Here is a 14,613-nt window from a genome sequence, read left to right as displayed (position 1 = left end):
CAAGGCAGCCATTCCTAAGGCATAAAAAGTTCTCTTAACGTAGGCGAGCCAAGGAATACTACCCACATTATCTAATTTTAGACAGTCATTCATAGTCTTCCTAGAAAGGACTGCCTCTGAAGTATTCCATATCTTAACCCATAATAAAAGCGGGGCCATGGCTATTCGATCTTCCAAAAAACCCAGACCTAACCCTAAATGGATAACAAAGTTTGCAGTGCTCTGAGGGACGGTTAAAAGTTTATTCAAGAACCGATTTTCTACTGTCTGTAATTTCCCTGAATGTACATATACTCCTTTTGGCAAACCTTGAAATTCCATCACAAGCTACTTTCATCTTCTGCACTCTTTGAAAAAACAACAGAGCCCATGAACCGTTGGCTTCCACTAAAAGCCCAAGGTAATTTAAAAATCGATATTAATTATAGGGGTATTATCCATGTAGAACTGCATCAATCTAGTATTCCTTGGTCCACACTTCATATCAAATTATATTTTTGGGTAAATTTAAGGCCAAGTTTGGCCTTTCAAATCTTGGTAGTTGTCTGCATCCTCTTCTATAACTGTCTCTACCTTTGTCTGCAAAGGAGAGCCACAGGATAACTGCCCACTGCCTCTGGTGGACCTTTTGGACTTTACAGGCCCTCTCCAGAGCAGTTACCCATTTGTGGATGTCATGCCCAGATTTGTAAGGGGAAACCATGCTGCTGAGATTCCTAAAATCACAGTGTTCATTCCTGACTCTGGAGTCTGTTGTGCTGCCACCAAGTGGTTCTAACCCCAAACTCTTCCTCTCCCTCTCCACCTCTAAGACCTCTCTTTCAAGAGTCAGCTGCTCCATTTTCAGCCTGAGCTTAGCTTTCTCCAGCTTGAGCAAGTGGTAACCCTAATATTAACTCTTCTGAGTTATTAGAATAGGTGGACTCACTACAGGTTGCTAAGGAGAGTGAGGATGATGTAGAGGAGGACCTATTCTACCTTGTAACCTTCGGACCCTTCCAGGGGGAGCAAAGTGGCCTAGGTGCCCCCTTCTGTACTGTGAGTACCTCCCTCTACAGGCCCTGGGTTGTCCATAGAGACTTCCTCTGAGTCCTCTTGGACATGCACAGAGTAAGAGTCTGAGGTACACTGTATTTCCTGGCCCAGCTCTTCAGAGTCATCCCTCCCACCTTGGTCTCCCTGATCTATCTCCCCTTCAGGATGCTGTAGGTCATACTGCATGAGCATTTCTAGGAGCTGGGGTTTAGTGGGGTTACTGCCTGTCTTTATTTTCCAGACATGCATAGAGTCCTAAGTTCCTGGAACTTAATGATGCTATATCCAGACTCCTGAGTCTGTCTGGACTCCTCAACTGAAGACATGGGACTAGTGTATGTGTATCTACCCTACCCTAGTGTTCTAAACTTTTTCCCAAAGATTGGTGAAAGGGCTATGTCAGACCCTTAACCCAGCCTAAGAAAAATTTAGAAAAATACCAATTTGCAAAAAGTACAGTATGTGCCTAAGCCTGCTGTGGTTTCTTGTGGAAACTCACTTATGACCATGTGGTAAAGCAATCCAAGTCTTTATCCCACCGCTGCACCACCAATGTAGGGGGCTGGTTCAGTATATGGTGTACACCTTTAGGTGAGGCACCCTGTACTGAGTCCAGGCAACCCTTAGTGATGGTGTAGATGGCTCTAGATAACCAGAGCTCTCGTAGTGGTAGCTGAGGAGAGCAGCTAGGGCTTATCCAGGAGGGTTTAAAGCAGTTGCAAATACCACACAGGTCAGTCGCTGATGTACACTCAGGAAAGAACCACACCAGTGTTAACACACGCTCTAGAACTAGCTTTGGTATATCTCCTAACAGAGATATGGACAAACAAAAATATACATAGCAACAGTTAAGTAAAGGCATAAAATCACATGGGCCCCTATTGGGGGGCAAACCATATACTAAAAAAACGAAATGCGAAAATCACTCCCAACCCACAATCTCACCCTAGGACCCTTAGGACTGGGGAAGTACTAAAACCCCAAAGGTAAGTAGATCGGATTCCCATGGCACCCATGCAGAGTAGTAATCTAAGGTCAGTGTCCATAGGCTAACAGGGGGAAGCCCCGTTTGGAGTTTTCACGGTTTAAGACCCTTCACAGAGAACCCTGCAGAAATCCGTTGGGACGAGGGACATTGGGTAACCTGCATTTTCATCCAGAGTGTCTAACCATTCGCAGGCCTCTCCCGGGTTGTAGAAATAGAGCATTCTACCTCCGTGGAGAACATGTAGTTTTGCACAGAAAATTTGGCTATACTTCAGGTTTAAGTCTCTCATTCATTTCTTTATGATATGAATGTTTTTGCTGTTCCTGGACTTTCTGTGTATAGTCAGGAAAGATTCAAATGAGCTTGCCCTCGAACAGTGGAGGTCCCTGTATCCCTGGTGCCTTCTCCACACTTTCATTGGGTGGACCCTTGGCTGTATGGTATGGGTATAGTTCTTGATCTTACTGGATTGGGCAGGTTTAGCCAGCGTGTCCTTCCTCATGACACTACAATGGATCTAGGAGTTTCCCACCTGCACCTCTAAATGCATCCTCTTTACCCTCGGATCCCTCAGGCTCTTCAGAGGGGGCACCACAACCTCCTGTGCTCCAACTCCATGACCCCTATGACTGAGGCTGAGAGGGGCGCATCTGAGACATGAGACTGAGAGCTTCACCCCTGTGCGGGCAGAGGGTGCAATCATCTTGCCTTGTGAACCTTGGCAGCTGTCTTTGATCACACTGCCTCAGGGGTATCTACCAGTGGGTCACCCTATGCAGTTGTTGTCTCAAGCGGTGATTTCCGGCAACGTGATACCATTCAGGCTGAGACATTGGGTCCCCCCCAATCTGGATACACAGCTGTTTTCTGTATTAGCAGCCCATTTTTTTTGTCCCATATATCAGGCCTAGCATTGTCTATGTGAGCTTTAGCAGTGTTCCAGGGTTGCTGTGTCCCCGCTAGGAAGCTATCTTCAAGGCCGCACCCCTAGGGGGGGGAGGCTGCAGTCCATATGATTACCAGGTGCCTGAGGCATGATTACCTAGAGTGGGGGCACACCGGAGGTGCCAATACCAGGGAAGAAAGTCCTCTGTGTAGTTGTAGTCCAACAAGCACCTTGTAACTCAGGGCTCCCTGACGCACTCAACATGTAGCCAGCCCATTATGGGCCATAAAGGTACAGTCTAGGTTGCAGGAGCCATTGTGCCGTGGGAACTCTAGCGGCCATTCACCACCCCCTGCTCGTTCTTCAAGGGCCATGGGGTTGCCAGAAACTTCAAAATGGACTGAACTGGCCAGGGAGACACCAGAGTCACACTGGTGCCCCCTCTGGATGGTCCAGGTGTTCACTGTTGTCCTGTAGGGGACCTCTGACCTCCATCCTCACAGCAGCATCAATGCAGCCCCCAACCGTGCACCACCAGCAAACCCGCAGGATGTCCACTTACCTGCCAGAGCCACTCCAGGGTGCAGGGGGTGCTCAGGACAGCATGGTCATGCCCAGGCAGGGTCAAGGCATCCAGACTTCAGACCACACGAGTTGCACTCATAGCCTCGTCCCGGCCTCGCATGCACCTCCCGTCACAGCCAGTGGTGAGTCCTCTCGACCTGTGTCTGTTCATCCTTTGACAGTGGGGTTTACTGCAAAGACACTTTCCTCATCAGGGTCAATGCGTCTTTCCAACATAGGTTAGAACCGTAGAGCAGTTGACACCATAGTCTCGGACTTCAGTGCGGCCCGGTTCTCTCACCAAGTCGTGGTGCACCTGCAACCTCAGTGCAAATTTTATTGTCCAGGACTCAGTCACAGCAATATTGGCATAATTGCTGTGATGTGGGGGTAGAGACAACTCCTGGTGGGTGTGGGAAAATGCAGGCTACTCCTTATGCCAGCAGGAGTGTTGTTAAGCAGTGTCTAATTGGCCATGGTGCTTGGCCATGCCCCCACTAACTCATCAACTTCTTAATTAGCATGTCATCAATCCACCTATTAGATAACATCTTCACCAACATAGATCTCATACGTAACACCTTTTTGTGGCAATCCAAAAGACCAAGAATAGCCCTTAAAAACTGCACCCACAAAAGAAATTAGGAGGCCTCAACCTCCCAGACTATCACAGATTCCAAACTACTTACCTAGCCAGACAGGAACTCTACTGGCTTCACCAACCTAGTATTGCTCCCCCTACTTGGCTTAATATTGAAATCTCTCTAGCCCTACCATTATCACGCACAGCCCTTAGCACCACCAAGACAATAAAGACAGAACACTCTGCAAACATTCTATCTCATACAGTACAAGTCTTAGGGAAAATCAACAATAAACTTCCTAATAAAATACGCTACTCCAATCTTGCGTCATTATGGCATAATGATAACCTCAAATCAGGCTGCAACACACTTTTCAAAGAGAAATGGGCACACAAAGGCATCCTTTTGCTAGGTGACCTAGGTTCTCCCTCAGACCACATTCATTTAGCATATGTCAAATCCGAATGTGATCTTGAGGCAATCGATTTCTACACCTTTTTTAAATTGAAGCTATTTTCGCTCAACACCTAACCTTCCTTCAACATTGAAAATTATTGACAAGGGAGGACATATAGGGGGTCATTACGACCTCGGCGGACTTGCAAAAAGACCGCCGAGGCCGCGGGAGACAGAATACCGCCATTGCCGGCGGTATTCCTGGCTCCCTATTATGACATTTCCGCTGGGCCAGCGGACGGTAATAGTGTTACCGTCCGCTGGCCCAGCGGAAATGTCACATCAACATCGCTGCCGGCTCATAATAGAGCCGGCGGCAATGCTGATGTGCAGCGGGTGCAGTAGCACCCGTCGCGCATTTCACTGCCCGAAATTCGGGCAGTGAAATGCGCGACGGGGCTATGCCTGGGGGCCCCTGCACTACCTATGCCAAGTGCAGGGGCCCCCAGGGGCACCCCTAGTCCCCTTACCGCCAGCCTTTCCATGGGGATTATGACCACCAGGTGGAATCCTGGCGGTATATTGAAGGGGCCGGCGGTATGGCCGTGGCAATTCCACATATGCCACGGTCATAATTGCTAGCGGGACACCGCCAGCCTGTTGGCGGTGTTACCACCAATTTACCGCCGGCCGCCAGGGTCGTAATGACCCCCATAGCTTCCAAAATCGATTCCTTACTAACCCCCACAACGTCTTCCATAACCCATCCTATCCAAGCCAAGGTAGAATCTCACTTCAACAAAATGAACACTACACAAAACCTACCCCTGAATTGGTCAACCATTTGGACCAATCTAACAGCAAATAAAATCATACCAGCACTAGCACAATGTAGACTATGGACCACCTACAAGACCCATTGGACACCTAGCAAACAAGTTAAACTAGATCTTTCAGACTCAGACAAATGTTGGAGTTGTAATGAGGCAACAGGGTGATCTTCCTTACATGCTGCTGAATTGTACCCACCACAAAACATTCAGGCCCAAACTTGGGTCCATTATATTGAAGAACCTTCAGATAGACAGGACCTCAGACCTCACCTCCATAGCACTGGGTAATATTCCCCTGAACTCTTCAAACAATTAGATGGTAAAAGTTGCATTCTGTGGAACATACTAATATCAATTGTCAGGGGTGCTGCCAGCTTTCTAAACTCCTCCATAAAATCTCCCTCAAAGAAGAAGGATAAAATCTGACTGAAACTAGACACTTACATCTCAAAGATCACTTTGTTTTAGATATCAATCTCCTTGATCCATTTTCCTCATTTTCCCCTCCCATCCCCCGTTGACCCTCTCCTACATGGTCCCCTCACTGTGGACCTCCCCTAGCCTCATACTTGCACTCCCTGCTGTGCTCCCTGATTTTCACTACCTTCTTCTCTCTCTTTTTCTCACTCTCTACCTTTATTTATTTTTTCTACCCTCTCTAGCTTTTTCTCCCCTGTAGGAAAGTGCATCTTTTGCATGGCTACCCCCTCCCACATTCTGCCTGATGCTGATGCTAATTTGACTGAGTGTGTGCTATGATCCTGCAAACAAGGCCCCAGCACCAGTGTTCGTTCCCTAAACTGTACCATTGTTTCCACAATTGACCACCCACCTAAGTCCCGTGTAAAAGGTACCAGTGGTATCAAGGTCTCTGTGGCCAGGGAGGATCCCTAGGGGCGCAGCATGTATTATGCCACCTTAAAGGACCCCTCACCAAACACATGCACACTGCCATTGCAGCTTGTGTGTGCTGGTGGGGAGATAAAAGGTAAAGTCAACATGGCATCCCTCTCTGGGTTCCATGCCTACCATCCACTGCCTGTGACATAGGTAAGTCACCCCTCTAGCAGGCCTTACAGCCCTAAGGCAGGGTGCACTATACCACAGGTGAGGACACAGCTGCATGAGCAGTATGCCCCCATGGTGTTCATTCTTAGACATTTGTAAGTACAGTGTGGCCTTATTAAGTACATGGGCTGGGAGTCTGTCATTGCGAACTCCACAGCCCCATAATGGCTTCACTGAAGACTGGGTAGTTTAGTATTAAACTTCTCAGCACAATAAACCCACAATGATGGCAGTGTTGTATTGTAAAATTCACACAGAGGGCATCTTAAAGATGCCCCCTGTATTTCACACAATTCTCTCGGGTAGAGCTGACCAGTCTGTGACAGCCTGCCACTACCAGATGCATTTCTGACCCCATGGGGTGAAAGCCTTTGTGCTCTCTGGGGTCAGGAATAAAGCCTGCTCTGGGTTGAGGTGTTCACATCTCCCCCCTCCAGAAACTGTAAAACTTGGTGGTGAGACTCAAAGGCACAGGCCTGCTGTTACAGTGCCCCAGGGCACTCCAGCTAATGGAGATTCCCACCTCCTGGACCAAGCCCCACTTTTGATGGCAGGTCTGGCAGGAAATTTTTTAAAACAAGGAGTGACCACTGCAGCTAGTACCATCCCTAAGGTGTCCAGAGCTGAAGTGCCCACCCCTTGCAATATCCTCCATTTTGTTTTGGAAGGAAGTAACCAATAGGGATAGGAATGGGCCCCCCTCCCCAAAGGGATTGGGCACAGGAAGATTGTAGCCACCCTCAGGGACAGTAACCATTCCTGGTGACCTCAAGAGGAAGAAACAAGAAGGACTGAAGGGTTGACCCCAGCAGTGAAGACCTTAGACGACAATTGATTTGGCCCCAGCCCTACCAAACTTTCTGCACCTTCAAGACTTCTGCTACAAAAAGGCGATGCATCTTGCAGGACCAGCGATCTCTACAAACCCCCAGAGGTCTGCCTGCCCAGCAGAGGACCAAGAACACCCGAGGACAGCGGCTCTGTCCAGAAGAAACAACCAAGAAGGACTCCAGAACCACCCTAGAACCGCAAGCCCTGTCCACTCTGCACCCAATGCCCACGGCCCTTGTCCAGGTGGCCACCAGTCCAGAGGAGGTCCCCAGGTGATTCCAACCTGGGTTGACCCCTCCTGGCCAACACGACGACACCTGCAGCCTAAATCCGGAGGATCCCCCTAACTGCGACTGGATATGACGTAGATTCCCGATGCCCATAGGTACCCCTGCACCCACAGCCCCCTGGCCCTGGGGAATCTGACCAACAGTCCAGCAAAAGTCCAGCAGGTGCCTCTAATCCATGTCCAGCCTTTGGGTTTTTTGCAACCGACCCCTGGGGTTCCCCTTTTGAAGAGCATTTGGCACCTGTGCTGCGGTTGCACCCTGTTGCCCCTGTGCCACTGAGAGTGTGTGTTTGGTGCTGACCTGTGACCCCCCCAGTGCTCATCTAAATCCCCCAAACCTATGTCCAGAAACCGAGGGTATTTACCTGCAACCTGTTTTCTTTAGAGAGCCCCCAGTTATCATAGGATTCCATTGAAAACCCAACACCAACTTTGACCTCTCTGCCTGGCCAGCAGTGTTTTGCTTGTTGCAGACTTTTGGGGTCAACTCAAACTTTGACCTGTGGACATCCTAACCCCTGAAGACTGGGATCGTAAGTCGAGTACTTACCTGTTAACGGTACTAACACTTTTCCTCCTTTAGGACTGTATTGGTTTCTTATGAGAAATTGCACTGTGTCTACTTTTGAAATTGAAAAATGTTACTTACTTGTAAACTGTTTTACCAGCAAAATTCCAACTAAGTGCATTTGATATATAAGCTTGGTACAGAATTACAACAATATTTACCTGCAACAAAGATCCTTTTGATTCTAGCAATAAAGTAACAAAATATATTTTTTCTATTTAAAAACATTGGCCTGGAGTTAGTTGTTGACTGTGTGTGTACAACAAATGCTATGCACTACCGTCTGATAAGGCTAACTGCTCGACCACACTACCACAAAATAGAGCATTAGTATTATTATATACTTTTGCCTTTTTAAAGTCTCTGGGGATCTACTGGACTCTGTGCACACTATACCTCATTGTGGTAAAGTATATACAGAGCTAGCTTCCTATATCCCTTCTCTCAACTCCTCTGCCACAATACTACTTTGGGGTATCTTCCTACACAATAATGCTAACCTTAACCGTACAGCTCCAAAATCATCTATATTCACCAAATCATCATAGCCACATGCACTAAAAACACCAGAAACTACTGGAATTGTATACCTTTTTGTCACCATTCCTTCGGTATTAACTACATTTGTTACTATTGTCTTTCATCATACCCCACTATGTAATGTCTATCTCTTCCCTCTATACTGTACTTCTATTGTTTGTTGTATAATACCGCAATAAAACAATTTCAAAAAAAGAAAAAAAAGAAATTCCAAACTCTTCTGTGTAAAATCTGCTATTAGAACTTTTACATTATTGGTAGAATCTATGTTGATTTTCTGATAGTGTATTTCATCCCTTAATTGGCTCAAAATCTCAGTACGGTAGTTGACAATGTCTCGGATCACACCTGATGATTTGATAATTTCAAAAATCTTTGTTAAGGCACAAATTGCTTGCCTTTCAGCATTTGTTATATTATATTGTACATAGCATCCTTGGTTACTTATAGAGTCAATATATTTATGCCCATTTTTTAAAATGCCAATATTTCACTTGGCACCAAGTAGGAAGGAGGCTTAAACGATGAGGGTGGTGAGAAAGATCAAATTGTATTTATATATTAGTGGCATATAAGTCAGCATTTGGTGACCAATTAAAATACATTTAAAAGCCTAATGAAGAAATTAAGGTAGAAATGTAAACATGCATGTTTGAATCATGGTGGACCATGTGGCTGCCATTTGTATTAAACATTACGTTTTAATATGAAAGATATTTAGCATCTTTTATTAAATAAAGTACTACTATGAATTAACATTAACGCACTCATTATGACCCTGGCGGTAAATCCCGCTTACCGCCACGCTGACGGCCGCCAACTTACCACGGCGGCCGTGGATATCTGTTCATCATGTTATGACACACACACACCAATGTGAAACTGACTGCATGTACTTATCCATTGTAAGGGGACAAGCAGCCTGTGTGGCAAGGCCAATGCCACAAGGTGTGACAGAAACTGTCTTGGGACTGACTACCCCAGTTTCTATGATGGACCCAAAAGTAAACCCAACTACACTATTTTGACTGTTGCCAGCAGTCCCACCACTATTACCACTACTGCTAGTGGCACTAGAGTTTGATGTATTAGTGGTGGTAGGCTAATGGGCTTTACTTGGGCAGGACTTATCCACTGGCCAATGGCATTTATTTTTACACACATAGCACCAAGGCTTTTTAGTGAGTGTGGATTCTGAAGAAGAGGAAGATGATGATTTATCCCCACCCCCTGAAAAGTGTTTACGATGTGAAGAAGGATCTTTAGTTTTACCTTTATCCCCATGCTTATTCTGTGATTTCTCACCATCTTTCTTCTTGCCATCCTTGTCACCCCCGTATGAGCTTTTCCGCTCGCTCTTGTTCTGACCCATTTGTCTGTCTTCTTTTCCAATTCTTGGGGAAAGGTCAGATCTGAGTCTACCAAGTACTGGTGCAACAATTCAGACACACAATTATTCAAAATATGCTCTCCCAGGATTAGATTATGTAGGCTTTCATAGTCAGTGACCTTACTGCCATGTAACCATCCCTACAAGGCCTTCACTGAACAGTCTACAAAGTCTATCCAGCCTTGAGAGGACTCTTTTCTGGTATCTCTGAACTTTATCCTGTATTGTTCAGTGGTTAAGCCAAATCCATCCAAGAGTGCATCCTTCAAAACTTTGTAGTTATTAGCATCACTTTCTCTGACAGTAAAGAGTCTATCTCTAACCTTACCAGTGAAAGATAGCCACAAGATAGCAACCAACTGTACCATACAGGCCCTCACAAGTGCAGCAAACCACTTGCTGATATCATCTCCCTCCTTGTAAGGGGGACTATCTTCTGGAGGTTTCTAGAATCTTGTTCCCTTACAGGATTACTATCAAAAACACTGCTGCTGCCACCATGGGGAACTAACCCCAACTTCTGTCTTTCTCTCTGTCGCGTAGGCTCTCATTATTCTAATAAGACTGCTGGATTTGGAGCAGCAAGATCGCCTACAGTGTGGGAGACTATGGGCCTGATTACAACTTTGCAGGAGGGTGTTAATCCGTCCCAAATGTGACGGATATACCACCCGCCGTATTACGAGTCCATTATATCCTATGGAACTCGTAATACGGTGGGTAGGATATCCGTCACATTTGGGACGGATTAACACCCTCCTCCAAAGTTGTAATCAGGCCCTAAGTCTGACCCACTGCGGGTGACACCTGTCGCTCTAAATCCGGGTTTTGCTCCAGATAGCTAGCAGTGCCTTATCTCCACCAAAAGATAGAGATGATTGGGCAGCCGAGCTCATGACATATTATAGTTCTCAGGGAAGTCGTGGTCACTCAGGTCGCATCCGGTTCTCCCATTCACAATTCAGTCTCATATATAAATGACAATAGGAAGCAGTATGAGTTTTAAAGACTGGTTTAAGAAAACAACTGCATTTTACATAGCAAAGCGTGAGCTGCAATAACCAGGACGACACAACATGACAATATTAAAATAGTGATGAGGAGAGTGAAGCATAAGAATAACACTATCATATTGTCACTAGAATTTATGGACTATTTCCTATCTAAGTCATAATCTGAGCACAGCATGTTCAGCTCTAATTCTGCCTTTCCCGTTTCCCCGGGAAAAAATCAACCCTCATACCTGAGCAAAGGCCTGTAGCCTGCGTTAGCATCTGCAGCAAAGCATTCAGCAATCAGCATACAGTCGTGGTTCCCTGGCTGGAATCTCCCTCTTAACATATAATGGGACTAGGAAGTGTTTTTATAATAACACAGCTGATGTTCTAAGAAAATGTCCCTACGTAAGGATGTGTATTTTCTACAAATGTTGGAGACTAAACTTCTACCACGTTTACCGGCAATGTACCAAACTGTAGCCTTGACTGAAGCACAAAGTGATCAAGAATGTCTTGTTTGAGAACACAGTGCTGGGCTAAGCAAAAACAGTTAGATAGATGAAAATAAAACAAGACCGTAAAACTGGTTATTGTAAAAATAGAAATGCAAAGCCGAATACAATATATCTAGGTCAAAGTGCACAGCAGCCTAGTGTGTTAAACTAACATGCATGGAGCTATAACTAAAATGGCTACATAACACCCTCCCCTTGTCGGTTAAAGTGGTTCAAAGCCAAAACTAAAATTTCATTGCTAAAAGCTCAACCTAAAATATATATAAAAACCAAGTCAATTTTGACAAGTTAAAAGGACACACAAGCATACTACGTGGCAATTTAAAACATGAGCATGTGGCTTATAACCGAATTCAAAGGACATGTCAATTTAGAAAAGTTCCAAACTAAGTACAAGCCATGGATAACAGGAGATCTTCCACTTCGGCAGGTGTCAGAACCGGAAAGTCTGCACCGAAAATGATCAAGGAGCAAGTGTGTTACATAGCCTCAGTGTCAGCCAAGGCGGCATCCCGTGGAGTGCCCATTGATGAGTTGTTAGCAACTTCCTCCAGGAAGGGTAACTCATAATTAGCTTTGCGTAGCAAACGCAACCTCAGTGCACATGTCTGGTAAGGAACCAGTAAATCCTTCAGTCTACTCAACTTGTCAAAATTCACGTTTGAAGTAGCAATGCAAGTACAAATATCAGCTATCTCCTTAAATTTAGTGGGGGGAAACAATACGTTCCCGCAGCATATAACGACCTTAGAGACCGAAACAACGTAAACTATTCCGGCCTGCATGCCACAACAGCTTTCACTATTGAGAAGGACGTAGCTGCCGTTTGAAAGCACCTTGAATGTGGGTCTAATCAAAGGGACTGGAACTCCCTTAAGATAACAAGCTAAATTTTCAGCCGAGGCGTTACACGCCCCATGCAAGGACAGCTGTTTACAAATCATCGAATGGCTGACTGGTCTCGCATTCACTGCCGCTAAGAAAGACCTCTTTCATGCCATCGAAGCATTTGTACGAGAAGGGAAGCTCCCACACCTCATGGATGTAACTATCTCCCAGCTTTTCATATCTGCCTACCGGAATGTGTTTTAAACAGGAGGTGAATTGTAGTGTGGAAATAGGCAGATTAATAACCCCATGTATTAACCACTCAGCCGATGGCATTTCGGCCCCGGTAAAAGGCAACTTTTCTAATTTCTCTATGTTAAGCATGACATAAGTCACTTCCTTTTTAGCCATTAGTTGTTGTTGTTGCGTTATCTCCATTGTACTGACGTGCTGCCATGGAACGCGACACGCCTTCAATGTTTGAAGCGTCAAACCTAACTGCATAATTGACCTGATCTGACTCTGTCCATGGTATAAAGAAGACATATCTGATTGTATAATGTCTATAGCAGAAGAGACAATGGTGGTCATTACAACTCTGGCGGACAGTGATAAAGCAGAGGTAAGACCGCCAACAGGCCGGCGGACAATAATTTGCTATTACCACCGTGGCGGAAACCGCCAATAAAGACAGCCACTTTAACACTCCGACCGCCACGGTACAAACAAACAGCTCGGCGGTCACCGCTAACAGACAGGCGGAGGACAATGTACCGCCCACACTATTATGACAGGCCAATCCGCCACCTTTTCCGGGGCGGATTCACTGCGGATAAAAACACGGCGGAAACAGGAATTCCGAAGGAAAAACGCTCACCTTTACACAACCCATGAGGAATGAGGACACCATGGACCTGGAACTCCAAATTCTACCTGTGACAGTCTTCCTGCTCCTCTACCAGGAGCACGAACGCCGGCGGCGAAGACCATAGTGAGTACTGCTCCTACGACACAGAGGATGGAGGGAAAAAACAGGGACACACACACGCAACACCCCCACCCACTACAACACACACACTAATGCCTATTAATACATCACATTTACACCCCCCAAACCCCTCAGAAGAATGCAAAGACAATAGAAAATGAGTGTAACCATTGTACTATATTAAAATCAAGTAGGCAGAAATATATATATATACACTCCTGACAAAATATATACCAGGCATAGTAGTCCAGGTAGTGCTCCAATTAAGTCCGTGGAACACTGTTCCCACACAGTATGGGCGAGGCCCACACAAGATCCCCGACCATGATGGAGAGAACACTGCAGGGGCATCAGAGAGCAACTAAACAGGCACCTCAGGGGGAGGGAAAGGGGGGGGCACCTCAGCCGGTTGAGTGCACGACACCAAATCCACGAGGGGGCCACATGCCCACTGTTCCATCCTGGGGAGTGTAAAGCCACAGTCTTCAAGTCTCTACAGTGGGTGGGTTGCCCACTGTTCCATCCTGGGGAGTGCAAAGCTACAGTCTCTCAAGTCTCACAAGTGGGTGGGTTGCCCATTGTTCCATCCTGGGGAGTGCAAAGCCACAGTCTCTCAAGTCTCTACAGTGGGTGGGTTGCCCACTGTTCCATCCTGGGGAGTGCAAAGCCACAGTCTCTCAAGTCTATACAGTGGGTGGGTTGCCTACTATTCCATCCTGGGGAGTGCAAAGCCACAGTCTCTCAAGTGGGTGACAGTCTCCACTGGTTCTGGAGGGGGCCTTGTGCCCAGAGAGCTTCATCCTGCTAAGGACAGAGGTAGTGGATGGATCTCTCCACTGGTTCTGGAGGGGGGATAGTGCCCAGAGTGCTTCATCCTGCTAAGGAAAGAGGTAGTGGATGACAGTCTCCACTGGTTCTGGAGGGGGCATGGTGCCCAGAGTGCTTCATCCTGCTAAAGACAGAGGTAGTGGATGGATCTCTCCACTGGTTCTGGAGGGGGCATGGTGCCCAGAGTGCTTCATTCACCCCGTGACGGACTCAGTAGAGTCAGTGCCCTTGCCGCTCATGGGCCAGCGGTGCTTGAGACGGCGGTGCCCTGTTCAGCGGTGCTTAAGGTGGCGGTGCCCTGTTCAGCAGTGCTTGAGGCGGCGGTGCCCTGTTCAGAGGTGCTTGAGGCGGCGGTGCCGTGTTCAGCGGTGCTTGAGACGGCGGTGCCCTGTTCAGCGGTGCTTGAGACGGCGGTGCCCTGTTCAGCCGTGCTTGAGACGGGGGGCGCCCTGTTCAGCGGTGCTTGAGGCGGCGGTCTCAT

This window comes from Pleurodeles waltl, chromosome 5 (genome assembly GCF_031143425.1).
Source record: "Pleurodeles waltl isolate 20211129_DDA chromosome 5, aPleWal1.hap1.20221129, whole genome shotgun sequence".
In the NCBI taxonomy this organism is placed as follows: domain Eukaryota; kingdom Metazoa; phylum Chordata; class Amphibia; order Caudata; family Salamandridae; genus Pleurodeles; species Pleurodeles waltl.
Note: the sequence above shows the minus strand (reverse complement) of the source record.